Raw genomic sequence first — 26,285 nt, forward strand, 5'->3', positions numbered from 1 at the left:
CTTCTGCTTTGGTTGCCCACTGTTAAAAGGAACTAAAAGGTCTATGTTTATGTTCCCCTCTCAAATAGGGGTCTGTATGAAGCCTTCTCTAGTTGGAAGATGGGTAGGGGAGGTTCAAGTCACCTACAAATTTGGTTGCAAACTTGCTGGTAGAAATTTGGATATGCTTGAGTCCTTTTATAACCTAGCCTTTTAGTTGTAAAAAACCATCTGAGATGCACTATGTTTTATGGTAGAAGTTTAGTTATTTGCTTATGTAGGACTTTATGCACACAATTTGTCCATACCTTACATTCATTAACTAAATTCTTACTTTATATTAAAATTAACATATAATATTATCTACAAACTCACCTCAATTAAGCCTTATCCGAACCATATATATGGGGTTGGCTCCATAAATCCTCTTAGGCCATTTCACTTTCTTTATTGTCATAAATCCTATTAACCCAACAAGATTTGATCATGGGAATAGATGAGAAAGGTAGAGTATGCTATTGGGTAATTTTTAGCAGAGTTCACATAATTAAGCTGGGTAGTAGTGAATTCAGTGCTATAATGAAGTTAAACATTGAAGGTATGTCTGTAAATCTTTGAAGGCAAAGATCAAGACATTAGCCTATCTTTGGCATAAGAGCCTGATTAAATGTTTGAGATTTTTCTGTCCCAACGAGCCTGATTAAATGTGGGAAAGTAGTAATGTTTCAATTCTTTAGTTTTACAGTATAGCATACATTTTTGTGAAACTTTTCTAATATTAAAAACAACTGAATAAGAATTCTTAATCAACTTGAAAGCAGTCATACTAACATATCATGGTGTAGAGAAACCCAAGAAAGCAGATTTGACGCTGTTGTGACTAGTTGTTGAGACTTGATCCTAACTCGGCCACAAATTAATGAGTTAAATAAAATTTAGGGTAAATTATAGAATAGTACACTATACTTTTGGGGTGGTAGGAATAACCCTTCTCAACTTTCAAATTTCGAGAAAGATCCCCTCTATTTGTAATCTCATCAATTAAATGAAAAGGATTCTCATCATGAGACTATTTAGATATTTTTAAATCTCCAAAGTACCCTTTGTTCATGGATTTTCTAAAATAAGTGTTGATGTTCAGTTTAGCATTTTTTTTTCCAATTTCCATTCCTTATTGGTTTAGTTGATATTAATTGCATGTTGTGTTTGTTGCAATTCTAGGTTTTTATAGAATTTTCTTGGGTTTTTTGTTATATTTTCCATTTTATAGAAGTTTCTGAAATGGTATTTTGGTAAGTTAACTTCTTTGTCACTCAACTTAACGAAGAGGGTTCCCTTGTTGGAATTTGAATGTTTAGGGGGGTTTGTGAAAGTTTGTGTTGTTGTTCTAGCCTCTGCATAAAAGTTTGTGTTGTTGTTTCTTCTTTTGTTGTACAAATTTGACTACTCCTAATATTTGTATATCTTTACAAATATCTTTTACTTGGATCTCAGTTTTAGAATTTTCCCTAATTAGGCATTTAAAATTTACCTTTAAACTAAAAATATTCATTCAGGTGAGATGCAAATTTTCTCTTGTACATCTGAAGAATCATGTAGGGATCATCATTTCCTATAATAGTCAAATCTAAAGTTGAGAAGCATGAGACATGCATGGGTTCAAGCCTAAGAGTGGCCACTTTGTGAAAAAATTTCCAAAGATTAGGGTTTATATCCTCTCCTTCCAAAGACATTGGATAACCAACTTGGACCAATATTGGGTTAAGGAATCATATGATAGTAGCAATAATTATTGTTTTATTGCACACTTTCTTTCTATTCATATTTTTTTGTTGTGTTTTTTATATCATGGTCAGTCCTATTAAAACTTGCAGATTTTCTAAGGGCCACTTAGAATTTGGAAGTCATCAAGTAACTTTACAAGTTTGAGCTGCAAATGAGATGGAACCACAACAAGTACATTGCACAAGCACATAATAATGGCATATTCAAGATTTTAGTATAGTTTAAATTTGTGACATCTATGAACAACCAATAGAGTTATTCTTTGCTCTTTGTGTCTCTTTTATTGTGTAGCAGGACCAATTGATGATTCTTGGCACATGGCACATGTAGAGAGAGCAACCAAGTTGTGGATATTCTTCCAACTTTGATGTGACAACAAGGAAAATTGTTTTTTCTAATTTGTAATCAATGCATGACTGACCTCATGAGGTATGTATTGCAGTAAAAGAGGATTTTCATCTGGATGGCCTAAAATTAGGCATTATTGGTTAAATCTAAATGTTTTGTAAAATGGAAGTTTGAACTATAACTTGTTTCTTTTTCTTCTGCTTTGGTTGCCCCACTGTTATGAGGTAACTAAAAGGTCTATGTTTATGTTCCCCTCTCAAATAGGGGTTTTTATGAAGCCTTCTCTAGTTGACTTTGGCTCTTGGTTGGAAGATGTGTAGGGGAGGTTCAAGTCACCTACAAATTTGGTTGCAAACTTGCTGGTAGAAATTTGGATCTGCTTGAGTCCTTTTATAACCAAGCCTTTTAGCTGCAAAATACCATTTGAGATGCACTATGTTTTATTGTAGAAGTTTAGTTATTTGCTTATGTAGGACTTCATAGACACAATTTGTCCATACCTTATATTCATTAGCTAAGTTCTTACTATATATTCAAAAGTAACATATAATATTATCTACAAACTCAACTCAACTAAGCCTTAACCCAACCATATATATGGGGTTGGCTGCATAAATCCTCTTAGGCCATGTCACATTTCACTTTCTTTATTGTCATAAATCCTATTAACCTAACAAGATTTCATCATGGGAATAGATGATAATGGTATAACATGCTATTGGGTCATTTTTAGCAGAGTTCACATAATTAAGCTGGGTAGTAGTGAATTCAGTGCTATAATGAAGTTAAACATTGAAGGTAATGTCTGTAAATCTTCAAAGGCAAAGATTAAGAAATTAGCATATCTTAGGCATAAGAGCTTGATGTAATGTTTGAGATTTATCTATTCCAAAGATTTGATTCTCTTAATATATGAGTTTATACAAAGAGATAGTTCAAAAAAAAATTGATATGTAAATCAGGATTTATTTAAGGTGGAGTACAATGCTATAGGAGCTACCAAGGACTAGTTTACCTTCATGAGAATTACAATTGACATTTGCTTCACAGGAATATCAAATCAAAGAATATTCTTCTATACATGGAATTCGAATCCAAGTTTACATATATTGCATTTGATAAAACTATTGGAGTCTTGGCGAGACTGTTTATAAGTTGTCCATGGCTTGTAATAAAGTAGGATCGACCTGTTTTATGGAGCTAGGTTCATAACCATTCTTTAGTGATAAAATATGTTTATTGCTTGATTAATTTGCTCAAATTAAAGTGGATTAGTTTTAGACGATTGTTAATTTGACTTAATTATAGAATTCCTTGAGAGTGAGGTTTTTGCTAATTTCTTTAGTTTTAATCCATTTGATAGGGAGAACTATGGAAATTCAAGTTAAGCCCATGGAAATTGCTTTATAACATACTAAAGACTTGTATTCAAATCGCATATTGAAACCTTTTAGCACGTACAAGCCTGAAGGATGGCTGTGGCCGTGTGGGAAGGTAGTAATGTTTCATTTCTTTAGTTGTTCGGTATAGCATTGATTTCTCCTATTTAATTATACCTCCTTACTGAAATTATTTTGTAAGATTACTTTGATCTCTTATTTATTTATACTCTTTGTTGACACTTTTGTGAAACTTTTCTAATATTAAAAACATCTGAATAAGAATTCGTAATCAACTTGAAACCAGTCATACTAACATATCATGGTACAGAGAAACCCAAGAAAACATAATTGAAATGGCAATCAAATGAAAATAAAATAGAGATAAAGAGAAAGCAAACACAGAGAACAAACAAATTTACGTGGTTCGGCTTATAGCCTACGTCCACGAGCGGAGGAGGAATAGAAATCCACTATGCAGTAGGTAATGGAGAAGAAATACAGAGTTGTGCTCTCACAGAAAACCCTAAGCCCCAAAGTACACCCAATATCTCTCAAGACTCCGCCTTCTGTACACAAGAGAGAAAACCCCCAAAAAATACATGAATCTTCGTATTTGATTTGGACCTATAAGATGAATATGGGCTAGGTCCATACCGTCGTGGGGGCTCCGCACTCGCACCCCCACTGGTGATTTGTGGTGAGCTACGGGCTTACGCATCCACCACAAACCACTATGAAATTGCCTTCGGGTTTTTTTCAAATTAATTTGGAGTGGATTCACGAAGCGGGTCACCACAAAGAATTCAAGGCACAAATATAACAAATCTCCACCTTGGCTTGAATTCTCTCAAGCATCACAGAATATTAATCTCCCTCCACCTTCTCCAACAAAAGCCCCAATGGGCAAACTCAAATGCTACAAACACCAATCAAGTCCAAGCAATGCTTGAACTTATCCATAGGAAGAGGCTTTGTTAACATATCAGCAGGGTTATTTGTGGTACCAATCTTCTTCACAATGATATTCCTTGTTCTAAAACATCACGAACAAAATGGTACCTCACATCAATGTGTCTCATCCATCATGGTACATTTGATCCTTAGTCAGATGAATAGCACTCTAACTATCACAACAAACAACAATCACCTTTGAATCCAAATTGAGTTCACCAAACAAACCTCTCAACCAAATAGCTTCTTTAACTGTTTTGGTCACTGCCATATACTCAACTTCTGTAGTAGATAAAGCAACTGTAGACTATAAAGTAGCTTTCCAACTAACAGCACAACCACCAATAGAAAATACATAACCTGTGAGTGATCTTCTCCTGTCAAGATCACCAACATAATTTGAATCAACATAACTCATCAAACTGTCACTACTCCTCCCAAACTCCAAACAAGTATCTGATGTACCTTTCAAGTATCCGAGAATCCAGTTCACTGCCTGCCAATGTGTCTTGTTAGGACATGACATATATCTGCTCACCATACTAACTGCATGTGAAATGTTAGGTCGTGTGCAAATCATGGCATAAATAATACTCCCAACTGCATTGGAGTAGGGGACATGTGACATATATTTTTCTTCTTCATCTGTCTGTGGTGACAAGTTTGCTGAAAGTCTAAAGTGGGTTGCAATAAGAGTACTTACTGGTTTAGCATTTTTCATGCCAAAGCACTCTAAGATATTTTCAACATGCTTCTATTGTGTCAAATACAGTTTTCCTACTTTTCGGTCCCTCTGAATCTCCATGCCAAGAATTTTCTTTGCTGCACCCAAATCTTTCATTTCAAATTTACCACTCAACTGTGTTTTTAATCTGTTTATCTCAAATATTTCTCTTACTGCAATAAGCATATCATCAACATAAAGCAGCAAGTAAACAAAAGAATCATCTGCAAGAATTTGATAGGGACGATGTTCAGCAACGTCGTAATTCTTGGCATGATGGTGTTCTGGGAACAAATTGTCCTATCCCTATGGATTATAACTGGACTTACCAGTTTCACGTTAAGGATTAGATTGGGAGTTTTTTCTAATTCCCTTCGCTCAATTTCCAGAGAGCCATCGGTGGTTATGGAAGCTTTATTATAAACGGTCAGTGTTATAATTCTGATCTTTCCGTTGTGATCTTTTCGATGCCTTTTGGGACCCCAGATGGAGATTACACTATTCTGCTTGGTGACTGGTACAATTGAAACCATATGGTTGTGATCTTTCGATCTTACTGTGTTGCTTGGCAGGGATTGGCGTATCTAGGTGCACGGAGATTTTATCTTCGAACCCAAGGCTTGTACAACTGAAGCTCTTCAACAATAGTTTTTTTCCGGCACTCTACATTTGGATTTAGGCTGGAATTCAAATCTCAAAGACTTCAATGTTTCCAGTAATAGTCTCGTAGGAAAGCTGCCCCCATACCTGTGCTACGGAGGGAAGTTTCAACAATCGGTTTTCTAGAGAACTCCTGGAACCAATACAGTGATTGCAAAAATCTCACATACGTGAGGATCTTCAGTAACGAACCGGAAAAACAATCCTCCAACCCATTGCAAAGACTTCTGCAATGAGTGGAGTTTCTGAGTTTGAAAGGTTAGGGTTTTGATGAACCAACATCTCTTTCCCTTTTTTCTGTTTTACTTTGTAAATTTGAAGAAGTCATTGATGAAAGTGATGAGATACAGACGGTGACAATGGTGGTGATGGTAGCGGAAAAATAGGGAGTGGAACGGTTGCAGAGTAGTTCACTGTAGCTACAGCCGGGGAGAGGGTAGAAAAGAAATAGGGAGAGAGACGAAGGGCAAAATTGAGTTTTGAAAAAAAAATTATACATCATGCAGTGTCACGTGTGTTTGAATTTCGATGAAACATTAACAGATATTAACGGTAGGGGTAGAACTAAGCAATTGTCAAAAACTTAAAAGTACCACAAAAACAATAGCTAAACAGTAAGAATACCATGTATCAATTTGCTAAACAGTACGGATAGTTTAAGAGATTTACTCTTTATATTATATAGAATCATCCACTAACATGCGCATTAGAAGATATGTTAAGCTTCTACAACTATCGAAATCTCAACCAAAAATTTGGTAAGGCGCTCATGGCTCACGTTAGCTTTTGCTGATAACAGGAATGCCTTCAATGTCTGAAAAAGGAAGTTTTTTTCATCCCAAAGACAGCATAAGGACGAAGAGACTCCAGCAATGAAGATTTGAGACTGACAGGTGGCAAGAGTAAGCCATGCTGTCCTTAGCTTCTTTCGGGTGGCAAGAGTAGGCCATTCGTTTGGTTTGTTTTGCATTTGTTAATTGTTATTATCTAGCAAGTAAACCAATGCATGGAGTTAAAAAGAAGGATAAATTATAAGGACCCCCTGTACTATTAGGTCAGTGGTAATTACTTACCTAGATTTTCATTTGCAATAATGAACATGAGCTTTTACTTTGCTCTAAATACCTCCCTCCATTCCACAATTAACTATAAAAAAGATTTTAATTCAAACGTTTAAATTTTTTAAATCCCCAAACTACTATTTTCTCATTTATTTGAACAATTTTACGATTCATTTAGTTTTCTAAATATAATATGGAAGTTTCTTGGTTGCTCCAATAGATCTTTGTAAAATTTTGCCTGGATTCAGTGTTTAGATGAAATGATAAAGGTTTCTTTCTATAAATATAAATTTAATTTTCCATTTGTTTTTTCTTGATTTATTGGAGAAAGAAGTGGAAAAAATTTATATTTTAAAATGAAGAAAGATATTCATGTTAGTGGAATAAAACAAGAATTTAAAGAAACTTGTTTTTCTATACCAATAAAATGGCTCTTGTTGTTTTAGTTGGTTTCTTTTGAAGGAAAAGAGTTTTTTTTTTGTGTTAATTGGGGTTTAATAGAAAAAGGCAAGGAAATTAATAAGAAAAGTTCATGTGGATATTTTGGTAATTTAATACATTTATCATCTAACATAACAATTAGCTGGTATTTGTTGCAAAGTAAAAGTTTAGGAGGTAATTGTCACCAACCCCATAGTATAAGGGGGTCTCTCTAATTTACCCTTAAAAAGATGTAATAGTACAAATATAGATGTATACAGTGCAAATACAAGGTTTAGAAATATTGTATACAAGGTTTTGCATTGTACACATTTTTATATGTACTCTATTCAAATTGAGCCTTAAGTTTTGACACTAAGGAATAGCCACAATCCAAAAGAATACTAAGGAATAGGCACTCATTGATCACAGTATTCAGTTTCCATGGCTGATCCACCTACTTCCTTAAATGGTCAATGACTAACTTTGAATATCCCTTGATGAAGATTGGTTGATTCCTAGAAGTTGAGTGCAATATTATGGGCTTCCCATGCAACCCACACTTTAGCAAGATTGATTGTAGTACTCTCTAAAGCACATACTTTCAAGTCAATGAGCTAACCATGATGATTTCTAGCAATACAAGCAATGGTGCAAAATTCATTAGAATCACAAGAAGATTTGGCCCTAAACCTGACCCAAATACATTAAATTTATACTCCATCTTTATTATAGAGAACCAAAATGGATTAAGAGACATTTAAGAGGAAAGAGAGAGAGATTTAGAATTATTACAAATAATTAAGATATAAAAGGTTGTTATTAGAGTAGTAATGGATTTGATTATTAGACAATGTATGCACTTAGCTCCAATCAGAAAGATGTAGATAAACATTTATTTGTAAATGGATAAAGTACATTGTTGTTACGTGTTGATATTGGTATGTTTTTGTGTATTACCCCTTAAACTGGATACTTAAGAGACTTATGTTAGTTTACAATATTCTCATCCATTGGATAGACTTAAGGAGTTTATCCTAACAAGGTTGACACTAGTATGCTGCCAAGGAGTTAGAGTAACTTGTTTCAGTTGTTAGAGTTAGAACCCAAGCACAACTAGTGAGTATTTAACAAAAGCATTGATCCCGGACCAATTTTCAGTTATGCCCTAGACCTTGGAGATAGATGAGCAAAATTGGAAAATTATATATAACCTCAGGCTTGATTATGGTACTGCAATAGGTGTTGGAGTGAGCTATTTTTTATAATGCCAAACAATTAGATCCATTAAGGGTCAAATACTTGGGTATGTTGGGACAACCTAAGAATCACTCACTCTGATGGAAAACCTAAACTGCCAACAGTGGATTTCACTTATGTTTGAAATCTGGTTTTGCAAAATGAGTGTGGTTGTGTGTGTATGGTATATACTACTATTTTATGAAAAATGTTTGCAAAAGTTTTAATTCCAAGATCCATCTAAGTAGAGAGTGTGGCACTGCACCTTGCAGCCAGGGGAGAGGTCCTTCCCTATCGGGTAGTGTTTTATTCAATACAGGTCGAAAACTTAAGTGTAAGAAACCATCACATGATTGATTATTTGATGGGATTTGTCTTATATGAATACATTATCCTTGGGTCTTCATAGGGTGGTTGAATTCAATGATCATTTAGGTGTAAATGTTGGGCCCAAAGTGGACCATTGTTGACTGAGTCAGGGGTTCATTGCCTTGAGTAGTGAATTCGGCATCGCCTCTTTTAGATGTTAAGATGAACCCATATGGGCTTGTTTGAAATCATTGTGGGGTCCCATGCCATACAATATCAAGCCTAAAGTGGCCATGCAATACCTTGGGTCGTTAGCCTTTGAAGTAAATGGGCCTAAGGCCCAAAATTAATAAGATTAATTTTGTTGTCACAAGACAATGTGCTTTAGGTCGAATCTGGATTTGGTATTAGGTATGGAGCACCTATCCTCTTAAGAGGATAAGGCTTATCTCTTAATAAAGTCCAAATCCAAATCAAATTTGGATAATCTCCTAATTAGATTAGGAGAGTGCTTCATAAGGAGATAAAAGAGAAGAGGGCAAATTAGGCTAGGAGTATTCATACTCTTGCTCTTTCTTCTTCTCTCTTGTATTCCAAGAAATCCTAATTTGACCTAGGCTTTCAAGAACTGGTTTTTTTATCAATTTTTCTTCTAGTTTTTGAAAAAAAAAAATGCTGAGGAAGATTAGGCTCACTTACCCCATTCGATTTAAGCAAGTTGGATATCTATTTTAGAAAAAAAAAACAATGTTTCTAAACCGACTTCACTATACACTATGCCATCTTCAATTGAGGCTAGTTTTAAGACCGATTTGGGTGTGAACTTTCACCTTGGGATTTGTGCTTGTAGTATCCATATCAGATATAATTTCCCCTTTTAATTTGGTTCCAAATCTGGTCCGATTTAGTAAAGGATCGATCCAGAAAACTGCAATTTTTCAAAACACCGGGAAATTAGTTCCCAGAAGGGTTAGAAAATTTTTAAAATTTTGCTCAGTCATCTAACATGGTTTAGCCATCCATAAGATGGATTCTAACACTTCCAACATTTATGAAAGAAAATTAACACCTAAAAAGATTTTTAATTTGAGTTCATATATCTTTAATAATTGGGAAAATCTATGATGCAGAAAAGATATGATATGGAAAGAGTTTTGACCAATCAAAACCCACCCATGTATTTTGATAAATAATACCTTATCGCTACCACACTTATGATTCCAATTTATTGGTCAATTATTTTTCAGATATCATATCTTTTCCATATCATAGTTGAAACCTTAATAATTTAATTTGAAAATAAACAACTACATGCATGTGAAATGAGAGGGAAGGACGTTCAGGTCCCCTCACCTCCCCTCTTGCCAACTCTATTATATCCAATTGTAAGTTATAGATGTTTAACTTTGCAAATTGAGGACAAATCCATTGATTCTCTTATTCTCTCTTCAGAATATTTAGAGTTAAACTATGGTGTATTCATTGATATTAATTTTGCATTAAATCTAGATCTCAATTAATCATGTTAAATACACCTTACTTTTCATTGTTTCACACTTTACAAAGTGTATTCTCAGCCTTAACAATGTATAGTTTGATGTTTAATAAGTCATGAACCTTGGGAGTATGTAATATCAACATAGCTTGAAAAGGAGTATGTAATAATTTATTCAATATTGGCATAGTATAAATGAGACAGGGAATTCTTTTAAGCAAAAACTCTATACATTGGGAATCCCGCCATGCATTGGGAACATCTCCCCATGATATGTGAGCAAATATTCCCAACATGCGATTGGATGCTATTCCAACTCAAAACATTGTATGTTAACTCTTATCTAAACCATTTCCTCTCATCTTTATCTTATCTAAACAATTCAACCACTCAATCTTATTTCATTCCCTAATACGCCCCCTTAAACACTTGGGGATCAAAGATCTTCATGTATTTGATAAAAAAGAGAGCGTTGCAATTTCATGTTGTATCCAAAATGCTCCAATTCTATTGTGATGTTGACCTTGCCAATGCTCAAAATCTGCTATGATGATGATGTGGCAAGGATCTTGTTTCTCCTACAAAAGGAGAGATTCCATGTTTTGATGATGAATGTTGTTGGTGGCCAACATGGGCTTGACTAAGAATGAGTCAAAATCGGGACCAAAAATGCCATTATAGGTTGGCTTATTGAACCAATACAAGAATGGGCCACATGGGGCTAATATGAAAATAACCCAATGGCCAATAAAGACCATGGGTGAAATCGAAGATAGGCCAATATGGGCCAAAAATCACCTCAATGGGCTTCCCCTTTCTTTTATAGTGAAATGGGTCACTGTGAGCAACAAAGTGCCTTAATAGGCTTAACAAAGATGGGCCACTATGGGCCAAAAACAAACAATGCCTTAATGGACTTCCATTTTTGTGTTTTATTAAGCTGAAATGGGTGTCCATGGGCCACATTGTCGTAATAAGCATGGCCTCTATCTCTATAGGCCAAAATTAAGATGCCTCAATGGGATAAATTATAAATGGGCCCAAATGGAAGAAGAGCAGTAGATTACTCAAGCTAATATGTTTAAACCAATTCAATTTATAATTGTAGAGAAAAGACAAGCAACGGAAGAAATGAATAGTTGGAAGTGGTATATAAGGAAACAAACAACGAAGCAAGGACCTCTAATAGCAAAACCTGAGTATGGGATGTGCATTAAGATCTGAAGATTATTGGAGAAATGTGGAGTTAATATTTAATGGAAGTTTCTAACCAAATGAATAAATTATTAATTGTTAAAATTTGAATACCCACCTAGGCCTAATCTATTTTGTTTGTATTTGATGCACTCTCCTCCCTTTCTTTCTCTTGTTCTCACCCCGCCTCCTCCGCTTTCAGTTCTCCCTTGTTCCATTGTCCACCAATGACAATTGCGCAAAGAAAATGTTGCACAAAGAACATGTTAGAACTCTAACATTGTCTACATGGACTCTCTGTTGGGATATGGGGTCACTGAAACTTGGAGGAAAAGCTCTGATGCGCGTTTGAAGACATTGTCTTTAGAACGATATTTGCCCCCATTTAGTTTTTATTGAGTTTGTTGTTGGGTTACAGTCAAATCTATTCCCAAGATACAACAGAGCTTTGGGCGAGAATTTGCAATCAGCAAAGTTGAAGAGTCTCCAAAGAAACCTTTTATGAGACTGTAGCAGACCAGACCGAGAGAGAGTGTGTGTGAATTTCGAAGTTGTATGTGAAAAGTCTGATTCAGACTCCTTAAATAATTTTTGAAGAGTTACGAAGAAAAAGTAGGTGCTGGTTCAGAGAAAAACACCTTGAACAGTTGTGAATGTTTAAAAGGTAGTTAACAGTTAATGTTTATTAATTTTGAATTGTGCTTCTTGATCCCACCCGACAAATTGTGACAGTTGATTACATCAACAGTTAGCATCGCACCAAAAGGCCAAAGCTGCCCTTCGCGAGCCACACACACAGTGTGAGCAAAGTGCACCTCTAAAGCAACTCATTGCGCCGCACACACGTGCGCGCGCATTGCGCCACACACATTTGCACGCGCATTGCATGGTAGCAAGCCTCCGTACTCTCTTCTACTATTTCTAAGAAAGTAAATTAGGTCCTATTAAAAAACTCAAAACAAAACTTGTAATTTCTAATGTGGGACAAGTTCAAAACTGGTTTTTGTAAGAGAATAGCTGATTTCTAAAACAAGTTTGCAGGTGTAATTTCTTATGTAATTGACCAATCAAACCCATTGGATTTATTCTCATTAGATATTAAAATCCAACACTCCCCCCCTTTTGTTGTTTCTTCTTCTGCTTTATTCCTCCGAATTGACAACTCAACACTCTGGTCGGGCCATCGCTGCAACCACCGGTGTTGTTGCAACCATCAATCATTGAACACTCTCAAATCACAACACCAAGATAAAGTTAGAACCATAACCTCCAGTTTTTAACCCTAACTATCAAATGGATGGTAAAATATAGGGAAAATTTCTTAAACTACACTTATGGTATAGCTAATTGACTAACTCACCCTTACCTAAGATCATTATCTTTGCTAAATGGGATGACCATTTTGTTCTTTTGAATCTTTACTTGTGATAGTATGATAGTTGTGATTGATTAATTATGTATACTCTATGCGTCAAGTAGAGGCGAACTTGGTTGTGTCACTGCATGCATCGATTTAAGATATTCGATGGCAAACAATGTAAACCAAGATATCCCAAAATATTTATAATGTAATTTCAACAAAAGAGTGGATCTCAAATAAGAGATGGTCACCATGCCACAAATTGTCTAGCTTATGATTCATTGAGCTTACTTGAGGTAGCAAAAAAGTTGGGGGTTTTTGTACACAATTGAACTGTGAATTCTACCCTATATGGGATTTGAGAGTAGGATTTCAATTCAATTTGTTTACAACCCTAAATGTTTCATTCCCACTATCTTTGGCAGCAAATAACTAAAATTTCCCCTAAGTATATTTATGGGACTAAAAAGGCTAGATTTGCACTAAGCCACAACCATGTTTCTTTCTACTAGAAAATCCTATAAATTGAAAACAATAGCTAGGTAGAAGGCTAGGTAGTTGTAAGAAATACATAAAACAAGAAACCGCAATCCATGTTTGGTTTGATAGAAAATAAGAGATATAGTAACAATGAATATAAAAAATTTCTGTTACCATTTATAATGATAGAAAATATTCATTGGATTGGAATGGACTTGGTCCATTTGTAATGGATTAATATTGGATTGGATCGGATTGGACCAAATCTAGTCTGACACCCCTAGGTCATAGCCCCTATCACAAGTGCAAAGCATGTGCTTGCCCAGCCTATGATCACCCCCTAGCCTAGGCAGCTAAGTACCTAACTTGAGCCAGCATCTCCTAAGCAAAAGTGAATCTAGATCTGCTACTCCACTTCTTAAAAAATTGCAGTACAGGTTCTTAGCCAAATTTATAGTTCATTTGGATGTCTACGTGATTGGAGAGTTTTTGAACAGATACATAAAAAGAGAAGGAATAAGTTAGAACACCAAAGGTTCAATGACCTAGTATGTGTTCACTATAACCTTTGTTTGAAGGATTGGTATGCATTTTAGTGTTCATTTTATTATTCATTTAATCCAGTTAATTATTAGTTTGTTGGTTAACTAAACACTAGTTACTAGCCCATTGCTTATGTTGTTACATGCTTTATATGATTACTTGTGACTATAACTTGTAGGAAGAAAGTTCAGATCTATGACTCTATTGAGGTTGAACACATTGAAATTACAGAAGATTGGATAGTATATGATAATGAGGAACCTCTATTATTTGATTATGCTGACTTAGAAAATACATTCGACGGGGATGAGGCAACATATCCAATAATGGAGGCACATAATCAAATGCCACTTAACGGTTGGTTAACGGACTAATTGACACATTTTAAATGTTTGGATATTAAAGTATCGTGTTTTAAAGTTCAGGAACCAAAATAACACCAGATACAAGATACTAATGGAAAATTTTCCTTTTAAGTTTTTGTCCAGATTAATAATTGGTTTGGGACCAGTTCTTGCTGTTCTGAACTGATTAAGACCCAAACCGATTGATTATATAGTAAATCATATATATAATTTTTGTTAACTGATTAATAATTGGCCAGATTAAAATTTTTGTTATATTTATGTTTAGAAAGGTAAATTTAAAGGAGTATATAAAATAATGAAGGTTAAAAGCACATTTTATCAATAGTGTAAAATGTCCCTTGAACAGATTTAATCACTATCAGTTGATAGCACTTCCTTTTTTATTTGCTTCTAGACCTTAGTGTTGTAGACTGGAGTCATTGGACTTTTACGGAGAATTTGAATAAAACACCAATGGTATGTTGTTTATTAAAGAAAAAACATGGTTTTCAAAACCGAATCGAACCAGATGGTTGGACTGAAAACATCAGGAATTGTTCAGGTGATCAATTCCATTTTAGTCCAAAACCGTTATTTTACCAAAAACCATTGATTTGGTCAACAAACCACTGACTTATACAGTCGAATCATTCAAGCCATTCAAACCATTCAACGGTTTTGGCCTTTTCTTAATATTTTTGTCAGAATGGGTCGTTCATTCAGTTTGAATGGTTGGACTGTTCAACCCAGGAATCAGACCCCTGATCGGTTTGTTGTCCAATTCAGTTTAAAAACCTTGGAAAAAAAACAACTTGTACAAACCCTATACCAAAGTGGTCATTGGTCAAAAACTATATAATCTTCTGCTCTTGTATAAAAACCTAAGAAGGAAAAAAAAAACCTAGAAAGGAAAAAAAAAAAGTCCACTATCATCTCAGCCACAACCTTCAATTGATTTCTCTTTTAAGGGCTGAACGGCTAATAACACTTCACAACCACTAGTCCTCGAGCAATTATGATCAACGTGGGATTTGCAATAGTTCAGTGGTCCAAATAGGAGACCTAATCAGCCCCCCACAATATCCCACAGCACATCCCTGCCGTGTATTGGGAATATCTTCCAATGATAATGACTGAAATGATGATATCATCATCGGGAGATGTTCTCAATACACAGCAGGGATGTGGTGTGGGACGTTGTGGGGGGAAATCTTAGGGGGAGGGGGGGAGGCTGATTTGAACTCTCCAAATGGTCTATATATAACAGTATGAGGTGGAACCAACCTCAGCCCAAGCTATTGGTGGCTGCCCTTAATTGTAATTGAAAGTTGGGGCTGGCTAGGTCTGAAGACACAGTCTTCATAAGTTTTAGGTGTGAGGTGGAACCAACCTCGCGTGATACATGTGTTTTAGGTCAGGATTAGTAATTAGATAGATTTTACCTATATATTTGTATATATATAAATATAGTTTAAAATATTGAAATATATTGATACGTTGAATCTAAAGAAAAACTATTTAAAGTGATTACTAGTACATGTCAATTTTAGATAACAATTATAATTTTAATATCTTTATTAGAACGCATTAGAAAAAAGATAAGTAATCAAAGCATAGGTGTGCTGTCGATTTAAATTTTGTATTTCATTTTTATTGTTAATAAAAGCATTTCTTGTTTATCATATTTATTTTTATTTAATATGATAAATATATAATATTGACTAGAGATGTGTACAAGGTATAACATGCTCAAATGTCTTTATAACCGTTGATTAATGCATCATCTTCAAAGTTTTCAAAGAGTTAAAACAAAGTCTAAATATTGGGTCATACAAGCCTATGAGAATCATAGAGTATAGAGAAACCTCAGATTCTCATTTCATGGTCACTATTTGATTTTCATAGCACAAGTTTCCACATATCTACCCTAAATATTTCCTTCAAAAAAAATATACACATTTTACCTGATTTTAGAAATCAATTAATCTTCAACTAGGACTTATTGAATGGTGGATCCTAATAAAGCGGGATAGGTGGCAAGTTATTAATGGCCCAAACGGATAATGGGTTATGTGATTTAAGACCAATCTTTTGCTTGTAAATTTTAAGGGAAACTGTTTGATGCTAGAAAGGATTTGACCAATCAAACTCTTGGTGAAATTTTTTGAAAACTCATCTGATTGATTACCACTTTTATGATGTTGGTTGATTGGTTATAAGGTTTTCTGGTATCATATCTTTTCAGCATTATACTCAAACCCAAATTTTAAAGATCAATTTGCAATTTGCATGGACTTGGCACCCATTTGGGAGGGCTTTCACGTAGTGGCTTCTAGCATTGCAAGGTAGACCTCACATGGAAATCCATGAAGCAGTGTTTGGTGAAAAATCCAGAAAGCCAAATAGGTTTACATTAGCTGAGAAAAAAACTTTCCGATGAAGCTATTTTTTGTAGCTTCTCATATATGGTTAAGTCAATGCAGCTCAATGATGTTGAAGCCCTCCCAAATGGGCCCTAGGAAATATTTTTGGACTCTCACAAGGATAATTGTTACATTTTAGAAATCAATTATTCTTATTGTTTATTTATTTCCTCTAATCTTTTAATTAAGGCTCAATTTGTTTGTAGTGCAAATTTGAAATAGAAATTAATTTTACACCCAGTTCAGTTTTGCATATGCTTGTTCGTAATAATAATTTGTGCTCCTATCTAATACAAAATTAGTGCTTTTGTCTCACTAGTAGTTAACCTCCGAGAACTTTTTCTTCATATTAATTATTTGAATTTTAGATGTATCATAGTTAAGATAGAAATTGGAAATTAACAAAAGTAACAATATGAATAAAAATAAACTTAAATGCTTGTAGTAAAATATTAAGTGTATGTTTAAAAACAAGGAAAAGTAAAAGATATGATACCATGTTCATGGTGTTATGGAGAGAAAACAGAATGGTGTTGTGGAATGTTTGAATGTTTGAATAGATAAAAATAGAAGAATATTCAGCTTTTTCGACTGCTTGAAAAGCATGATTGCTCCACAAACAAATATGGTGTTAGAAATTTATTCAACCTTTGAGTATCATCTAATTTTATTGATTAGCTTCTTTTTACCCATTTTCATTTTCCCTCTTTATAATTTTAAAAGTTCCAAATCCTCATTGTTTTTCTAGTCTCCACATAAAAGTTTGTGTTGTTGTTTCTTCTTTTGTTGTACAAATTTGACGACTACTAATATTTGTATATCTTTACAAATATCTTTTACTTAGATCTCAGTTTTAGAATTTTCCCTAATTAGTCATTTCAAATTTACCTTTAAACCGAAAATATTCATTCAGGTGAGATGCAAATTTTCTCTTGTACATCTGAAGAATCATGTTGGGATCATCATTTCCTGTAATAGTCAAATCTCAAGTTGACAAGCATGAGACATGCATGGGTTCAAGCCTAAGAGTGGCCACTTTGTGAAAAAATTTCCAAAGGTTAGGGTTTATATCCTCTCCTTCCAAAGACATTGGATAACCAACTTGGACCAATATTGGGTTAAGGAATCATATGATAGTAGCAACAATTATTGTTTTACTCCACACTTTCTTTCTATTCATATGTTCTTGTTGTGTTTCTTGATACCATGGTCAGTCCTATTAAAACTTGCAGATCTTATGAGGGCCATTTAGAATTTGGAAGTTTGAAGTCATCATGTAACTTTACCAGTTTGAGCTGTAGATGAGATGGAACCACAAGAAGTACGTTGCACAAGCACATAATAATGGCATATTCAAGATTTTAGTATAGTTTAAATTCGTGACTTCTATGAACAACCAATAGAGTTATTCTTTGCTCTTTGTGTCTCTTTTATTGTGTAGCAGGACCAATTGATGATTCTTGGCACATGGCACTTGTAGAGAGAGCAACCAAGTTGTGGATATTCTTGCAACTTTGATGTGACAAGAAAGAAAATTGTTTTTTGTTATTTGTAATCAATGCATGACCGACCTCATGAGGTATGTATTGCAGTAAAAGAAGATTTTTATCTGGATGGCCTAAAATTAGGCATTCTTGGTGAAATCTAAATGTTTTGTAAAATGGAAATTTGAACTATAACTTGTTTCTTTTTCTTCTACTTTGGTTGTCCACTGTTAAGAGGTAATTAAAAGGTCTATGTTTATGTTCCCCTCTCGAATAGGGGTCTGTATGAAGCCTTCTCTAGTTCTCTTTGTCTCTTGGTTGGAAGATGGGTAGGGGAGGTTCAAGTCACCTAGAAATTTGGTTGCGAACTTGCTGGTAGAAATTTGGATATGCTTGAGTCCTTTTGTAACCTAGCCTTTTAGTTGTAAAAGACCATCTGAGATGCACTATGTTTTATGGTTGAAGTTTAGTTATTTTCTTATGTAGGACTTCATGGACACAATTTGTCCATACCTTATATTCATTAACTAAATTCTTACTATATATTCAAAAGTAACATACAATATTATCTACAAACTCAACACAACTATGCCTTATCCCAACCATATATATGGGGTTGGCTTCATAAATCCTCTTAGGCCATTTCACTTTCTATATTGTCATAAATCCTATTAACCTAACAAGATTTGATCATGGGAATAGATGAGAAAGGTATAGTATGCTATTGGGTAATTTTTAGTAGAGTTCACATAATTAAGCTGGGTAGTAGTAAATTCAGTAAAATAATGAAGTTAAACATTGAAGGTATGTCTGTAAATCTTCGAAGGCATAGATCAAGACATTAGCCTATCTTAGGCATAAGAGCCTGATGAAATGCTTGAGATTTTTCTGTCCCAAAGATTTGATTCTCCTAATATATGAGTTTATACAAAGAGATAGTTCAAAAAATTTTGATATGTAAATCAGATTTTATTTAAGGTGGAGTACATTGCTATAGGAGCTACCCAAGGACTAGTTTACCTTCATGAGAATTACAATTGACACTTGCTTCACAGGAATATCAAATCAAAGAATATTCTTCTATACATGGAATTCGAATCCAAGCTTACATATATTGCATTTGATAGAACTATTGGAGTCCTGGCGAGACTATTTATAAGTTGTCCATGGCTTGTAATAAAGCAGGATCGGCCTGTTTTATGGAACTAGGTCCATAACCATTCTTTAGTGATAAAATATGTTTGTTGCTTGATTAATTTCCTCAAATTAAAGTGGATTATTTTTAGATGATTTTTAATTTGACTTAATTATAGAATTCCTTGAGAGTGAGGTTCTTGCTAATTGCTTTAGTTTTAATCCATTTGATAAGGAAAACTATGGTTATTCAATTAGGCCCATGGAAACTGCTTTATAACATACTAAAGGCTTGCATACAAATCACATAATGAAAACTTTTAGCACGCACAAGCCTGAAGGATGGGTGTGGGAAGGTAGTAATGTTTCAATTCTTTAGTTTTTCGGTATAGCATAGATTTCTCCTATTTAATTATACCTCTTTATTTAAATTATTTTGTAAGATTACTTTGATCTCTTACTTATTTATACTCTTTGTTGACACTTTTGTGAAACTTTTCTAATATTAAAAACAACTGAATAAGAATTCTTAATTAACTTGAAACCAGTCATACTAACATATCATGTTACTGAAAAACCCAAGAAAACAGAATCGAAATGGCACTCAAATGAAAATAAAATAGAGATAAAGAGAAAGCAAACAGAAAGAACAAACAAATTTACGTGGTTCGGCTTATAGCCTACGTCCACGGGTGAAGGAGGAATAGAAATCCACTATGTAGTAGGTAATGGAGAAGAAATATAGAGTTGTGCTCTCACAGAAAACCTTAAGCCCCAAAATACACACAATATCTCTCAAGACTATGCCTTCTGTACACAATAGAGAAAACCCCCGAAAAATACATGACTCTTCGTATTCAGTTCAGACATATAAGATGAATATGGGTCAGGTCCATACCACTGCGGGGGCTCCGCACCGCACCCCCAATGGTGATTTATGGTGGGCTACGGGCTTACGCATCCACCACAAACCACTATGAAATTGCCTTTGGGTTTTTCTCAAATTAATTCGGAGCGGACTCACGAAGCAGGTCACCACAAAGAATTCAAATCACAAACATAACAAATCTCCACCTTGGCTTGAATTCTCCCTCCACCTAATCCAACAAAAGCCCTAATGAGCTAACTTAAATGCTGCAAACACCAATCAAGTCCAAACATTGCTTGAACTTAGCCATAGGAAGAGGCTTTGTTAACATATTAGCTAGGCTATCCGCAGTACCAATCTTCACAATGATATCTCCTTGTTCTACAACATCACGAACAAAATGGTACCTCACATCAATGTGTTTCATCCTCTCATGGTACATTTGATCCATAGTCAGATGAATAACACTCTGACTATCACAGTAAACAACAGTCACCTTTGAATCCAAACTGAGTTCACCAAACAAACCTCTTAACCAAATAGCTTCTTTAACTACTTCGGTCACTGCCATATACTCAGCTTCTGTAGTAGATAAAGCAATTGTAGACTATAAAGTAGCTTTCCAACTAATAGCACAACCACCAATAGAAAATACATAACCTGTGAGTGATCTTCTCCTGTCAAGGTCACCAGTATAATCTGAATCAACATAACCCAACATGCTGTCACTACTCCTCCCAAACTCCAAACAAGTATCTGATGTACCTTTCAGGTATCCGAGAATCCACTTCACTACCTACCAATGAGTCTTGTTAGGACATAACATATATCTGCTCACCATACTAACTACATGTGAAATGTTAGGTCGTGTGCAAACCATGGCATACATAATACTCCCAACTGCATTAGAGTAGGAGACATGTGACATATATTTTTTTTCTTCATTTATCTATGGTGACAAGTTTGTTGAATGTCTAAAGTGGGCTGTAATAGGAATACTTACTAGTTTAGCATCTTTCATGCCAAAGCGCTCTAAGACCTTTTCAACATACTTCCATTGTGTCAAATATAGTTTTCCTACTTTTTGATCCCTCTAAATCTCCATGGCAAGAATTTTCTTTGCTACACCCAAATCTTTCATTTCAAACTTACTACTCAACTATGTTTTTAATCTGTTGATCTCAGATATTTCTCTTGCTGCAATAAGCATATCATCAACGTAAAGCAGCAAGTAAACAAAAGAATTATCTACAAGTTTCCTAAAATAAACACAACTATCATACTTGCATCTAGAATACCCAAGGGCCACCATAAAAGAGTCAAATATTTTGTACCATTGTCTAGGAGACTGTTTTAAGTCGTATAGAGATTTCTTAAACAAGCAAACATGGTCTTCCTTCCCTTCAACAACAAAACCCTTGGGTTGGTGCATATAAACCTGTTCATCAAGTTCTTCATGCAAGAAAGTAGTTTTAACATCTAATTGTTTTAATTCCAAATTATGCATGGCAACCAAAGCAAGAAAAACACGAATGGAGCTATGTCTAACAACTGGTGAGAAAACATCATTAAAATCAACACCTTGTACCTAACTGTAGCCTTTTGCAATCAATCGTGTCTTATATCTAGCATCCTCTACACCTAGAGTACCTTCTTTTCTTTTGAAAACCCATTTGCATCCAACAATCCTCTTTCCTCTAGGTGGTCTTACCAAATCCCAAGTCTAGTTCTTATGTAAGGATCCAATCTCTTCATGCATAGTTGTCAACCACTTAGCAGAATTAATAGATGAGATAGCTTCTAAATAAGTATTGGGTTCTATAACATCAACATTCTTTGCAACTGACAATGCATAGGCAACCAGATCAGCATAACCATATCTCTGGGGTGCTTTAATCTCTCTCCTTGTTCTGCCTATAGCAATAGAATACTGCTCCTCCTCTTCTTCCTCTTGTACATGTTCTTCTATCTTAGTAGAAATGGGCACCTGGACTGATGTAAACTGAGGTGAGGAAGCACTTTTAACTTCTAACTCCACCTTCTTTCCTAAACCTTGTGTTTTATTTGCATCACAAGAATTTGAAGACTCCTTTCTTGGGTGAAGCAAAGCAGATTCATCAAAAGTAACATCTCTGCTAAATATGAACTTTGGTGATTTAGGATCAGGATACCACAATCTATATCCCTTCACACCTGAAGCATAACCAAGAAATCTGCACTTCTTGGCCCTAGGCTCAAACTTGCCTTCATTAACATGTGCATATGCTGGACAACCAAATATTTTCAAATTTGAATAATTGGGAGGGTTGCCAGGCCATACCTCTTCTAGAGTCTGACATTCAATGGCTGTAGATGGAGATCGATTTACTAGGTGACAAGCCAAATTAACTACTTCCGCCCAAAAATCCTTTGAGGGACCAGCATTTGACAACATGCACCTTGCTCTCTCTAGTAGAGTTCTGTTCATACGTTCTGCAACTCCATTCTGCTACGGTGTTTTAACAACAGTACGATGCCTTACAATGCCTTCATTTTTGCAAAACTTATTAAACTCATTTTTCACAAAACTCTAAACCATTATCTGTTCTCAACCGCTTGACATGTTTTCTTGTTTGCTTTTCAAGCAAAGTTTTTCACTGTTTAAAAATCACAAATACATCATTCTTATGCTTCAGAAAATAAACCTATACCTTCCTGAAATAGTCATCGATGATGGTAAGAAGATATCGAACACCACCTTTTGATGGAATTTGGGAAGGTCCCCACAGATCTGAGTGAAGATAATCCAAAGTTCCCTTTGTCATGTGAATGGCTGTATTGAAACTAGTTCTTTTCTGTTTTCCAAAAACACAATGTTCATAGAAGTCAAGATTTCTTGTACTTTGGCCACAAAGAAGGCCTCTCCTACTTAACATAGTAAGTCTCCTTTCACTCATATATCCAAGCCTCATGTGCCATAACTTGGTGGCATCAGACTCAATAAAAATGATGTAGAAATTGCAACTAAACCTGTGATAGTAGTACCCTGTAACACATATAGACTTTCTATCCTCATGCCTTTCATCACAATAAAAGCACCCTTACTAATTTTCAAAACTCCACCTTCAATTTAATATTTACAACTTTCAGCATCTAGAGTGCCAAGGGAGATGAGATTTTTCTCTAAGTCTGGTACATGTTGTACATTTGTTAATGTTCTCACAACATCATCATGCATTCTGATGAGAATAAAAATTATCATATTTTTATCCCTAAATATTCAGTCTTTTATACTTAATTAGTACTTAATTGGACTCATTATTCGTGTATTTCGATTCAGGGCATGAAAGAAGGCGTCAGGAGAAAACAAGGCTAATCGGGTAACTTTGCACAGTTCCGGCGCCGTGTAGTAATGTGGGCATAACTCTCCCATCCAGACTCCGATTGAGATGATTCAAGATGCATTGGAAAGATAAGGAAGAACTCTACAACGTTCATGTTTTTAGTTTTGATAGATTCTGACTGTATCGAATACAAAATCGGACACGAAGTCTGAGAAAATTCACAGCAGAAGCCCAATTCGTTGAAGAAACCCAATACGAATACAAGAATAAGGAAACTGCAAAGAGTCCTATTAGATTCAATTTTCTGTTATAATTATAGAAAGATAAAGGAGATTGAGATTACCAGATAAGTGTATCGAATACAAAATCGGACACGAAGTCTGAGAAAATTCACAGCAGAAGCCCAATTCGTTGAAGAAACCCAATACGAATACAAGAATAAGGAAACTGCAAAGAGTCCTATTAGATTCAATTTTCTGTTATAATTATAGAAAGATAAAGGAGATTGAGATTACCAGATAAGAGATAGGATATGATTAGATCTAAATTAATCCTTATGAATTAGGACTTTATATTTTTGAGAAAGAACTCCAAAAAGGAGTTGGAAACAGCCCCTCCTTCTAAAGCTATATAAAGGGAAGGCGGATTAGCACCAAGGCATCAATCACTGGATCAATCAAGAATCCTCCAAGGGAGCTTCAGCCCTCAGGGAAGCAGACAGCAGCCCAAGGGGGAGAAAAAGAGGAAGGCGGCGGCAAGGAGAAGAAGTTCATTGATCTCAACCTCAAGGGCGACATCATGAGTTCTTTCTTATACCTTGTTTGCTTAACTTCCTTTATCATGAACTAATTTATTTGTAACTAGGGCTATGGAAAGCCTAACCACGACCATGGATTGAGTTTTATTTAATTCAGCCAAGCTATTTTTATTTTCATATTGTCTATGAGTTATTATGCGTAATGCAATTAGGAGCGTGGCCACCTCTTAGTTGATTTGGTTTATGTGAATGAACTGGAAGGGGAATTCATATAATAGACTAAATAATTCATAGTGTGAATTGAATGGTATATAGGAATATATATACATGATTCATCAGATGATACAGGTTTTTCATAGAACTTAATGCACTTTCTATTTCGAGAACTCTAATCATGGAATCGAAGGGTTACTTGATATAAGTGAGATTGATATATCCTGGAAGGGAATATTAAATAAATTAGGAAAAACTTCAGCTTATGAAAATAATAAATTATCTTGGTTAGTTTAATAAATTGATATTCATTGGAAAGGTTAGGTGGACTAATAGTCCTGGCACTTTCAGTTAAATCATTGCAATTTCAGTCATTGATTGCCATTGTTTTTATCTCTTTTCTTTTTCCTATCTTTAATTTTCAGTAGTATCTATCGTTAGATCCAAAATTCGGTTATCCAAATAATTGAGGGAAGCTTTATTTCTAATACTTATTTTGTTAAATCCTCGTGGGAATGATACCTTTATACTACTTGATAACTAGTGCATTTTCTAGGGTTATATAATTATAGCTATCAAGTTTTTGGCGCCGTTGCCGGGGATTTAATCCTAAAATAATATTAGAACTTGTTAACCTTGGATAATTTGGATTTTACTCTTTATTTAATGTGTTCAAGTTCTTGCTGTGTTCAGATTAATTAGTTTATGATACGTACTAGGGGTGAAGAACTAGTAGAATTCAACCCTGAAATAGAGAGAACTCTTCACATACTGCAAAGAGCCAACAAAAATAAAGAGAGAGAGAAGGTTGAAGAAGGCGAACCAACATAAGAAGTTGAGGAAGAGATGGCTGACGAAGCAAATCGAACTCTTTTGGACTATGCTTGTCCAACAATTGATGGGGCTACTTCTAGCATTAGCAAGCCAACAATTCAAGCCAATAATTTTGAGATCAAACCTGCGATTATCCAAATGATCCAAACGAGTATTCAGTTTAGTGGGTTGCCGAGTGATGATCCTAATGCACATATTGTTAACTTCCTGGAAATATGCGATACATTTAAGCATAATGAAGTTAGCGATGTTGCTATTAGGCTTAGACTTTTTCCATTTTCATTACATGATAGACCTAAGGATTGGCTTAACTCACTCCCTGCAGGAAGTATCACTACTTGTAACGACTTGACTAAAAAATTTTTGGCTAAGTATTTTCCTCCCTCTAAAATAGCAAAATTGATCAATGATATCACTACTTTTGTTCAACTAGAGAGGGAATGTTTGTATGAGGCCTGGGAACGATTTAAAGAGATGCTTAGGAACTGTCCTCACCATGGAATACTAGTTTGGCGTCAAAGTCAAACTTTTTATAATGATATTACTCCATCTAATCGCTTCATTATTGATGCAGCTGTAGGAGGCACAATCATGAGGAAAACTCCAGAGGAAGCCTATGATCTAGTGGAAGAAATGGTATCAAATAACTACTAATGGAATAATGACCGAGCTGATCGAAGGCCAAATTTCAACCCTTATTCGAATACATACAATCCAGGGTGGAGGAGTCATCCAAATTTTTCATGGAATAACAACCAACAAGAAGCACCCATGGAATTTCAACAATAGCCGCCCCCACAAGAAAAGAAGGGAAATTTAGAGGACATGATTTCTAAGTTCATTAATACTGCTGAAGCAAAGTTCCAAGATCACGAAAAGAGATTCTTAAATCAAGAGGCATTTATTAAGAACTTAGAAGTTCAAGTGGGGAAGATTGTGAGCATGTTGTCAGAAAGAAGAGAGGGACGACTG

General features: G+C 35.0%; 1 protein-coding gene and 1 non-coding gene across 5 annotated transcripts in view; one reads left to right on the forward strand and one right to left on the reverse strand.

Annotated features, from left to right (window-relative positions):
• LOC104613024 (putative disease resistance protein RGA3) overlaps positions 1-24,291 on the forward strand; it is a 97,896-nt gene extending 73,605 nt beyond the window's left edge. The window contains exons 2-4 of one of the 4 annotated variants that reach the window (XM_088897665.1): positions 17,933-18,021; positions 18,145-18,279; positions 23,506-24,291. The gene's annotated coding sequence lies outside the window, so the exon portion shown is untranslated. Of the gene's footprint in view, positions 1-17,932; positions 18,022-18,141; positions 18,399-23,505 lie in introns of those variants that run through there. The other 3 variants (XM_088897664.1, XM_088897663.1, XM_088897668.1) reach the window with 3 other exon arrangements.
• A 1,418-nt stretch (positions 24,292-25,709) lies between these two features.
• On the reverse strand, positions 25,710-25,816 carry LOC148802783 (small nucleolar RNA R71). The gene has a single exon (XR_016083232.1). It is a non-coding gene; the product is annotated as a small nucleolar RNA R71 (small nucleolar RNA).
• Between the last annotated feature and the right edge of the window lie 469 nt (positions 25,817-26,285).

This window comes from Nelumbo nucifera, chromosome 2 (assembly GCF_055504915.1).
Source record: "Nelumbo nucifera cultivar China Antique chromosome 2, China Antique-T2T, whole genome shotgun sequence".
NCBI lineage: Eukaryota > Viridiplantae > Streptophyta > Magnoliopsida > Proteales > Nelumbonaceae > Nelumbo > Nelumbo nucifera.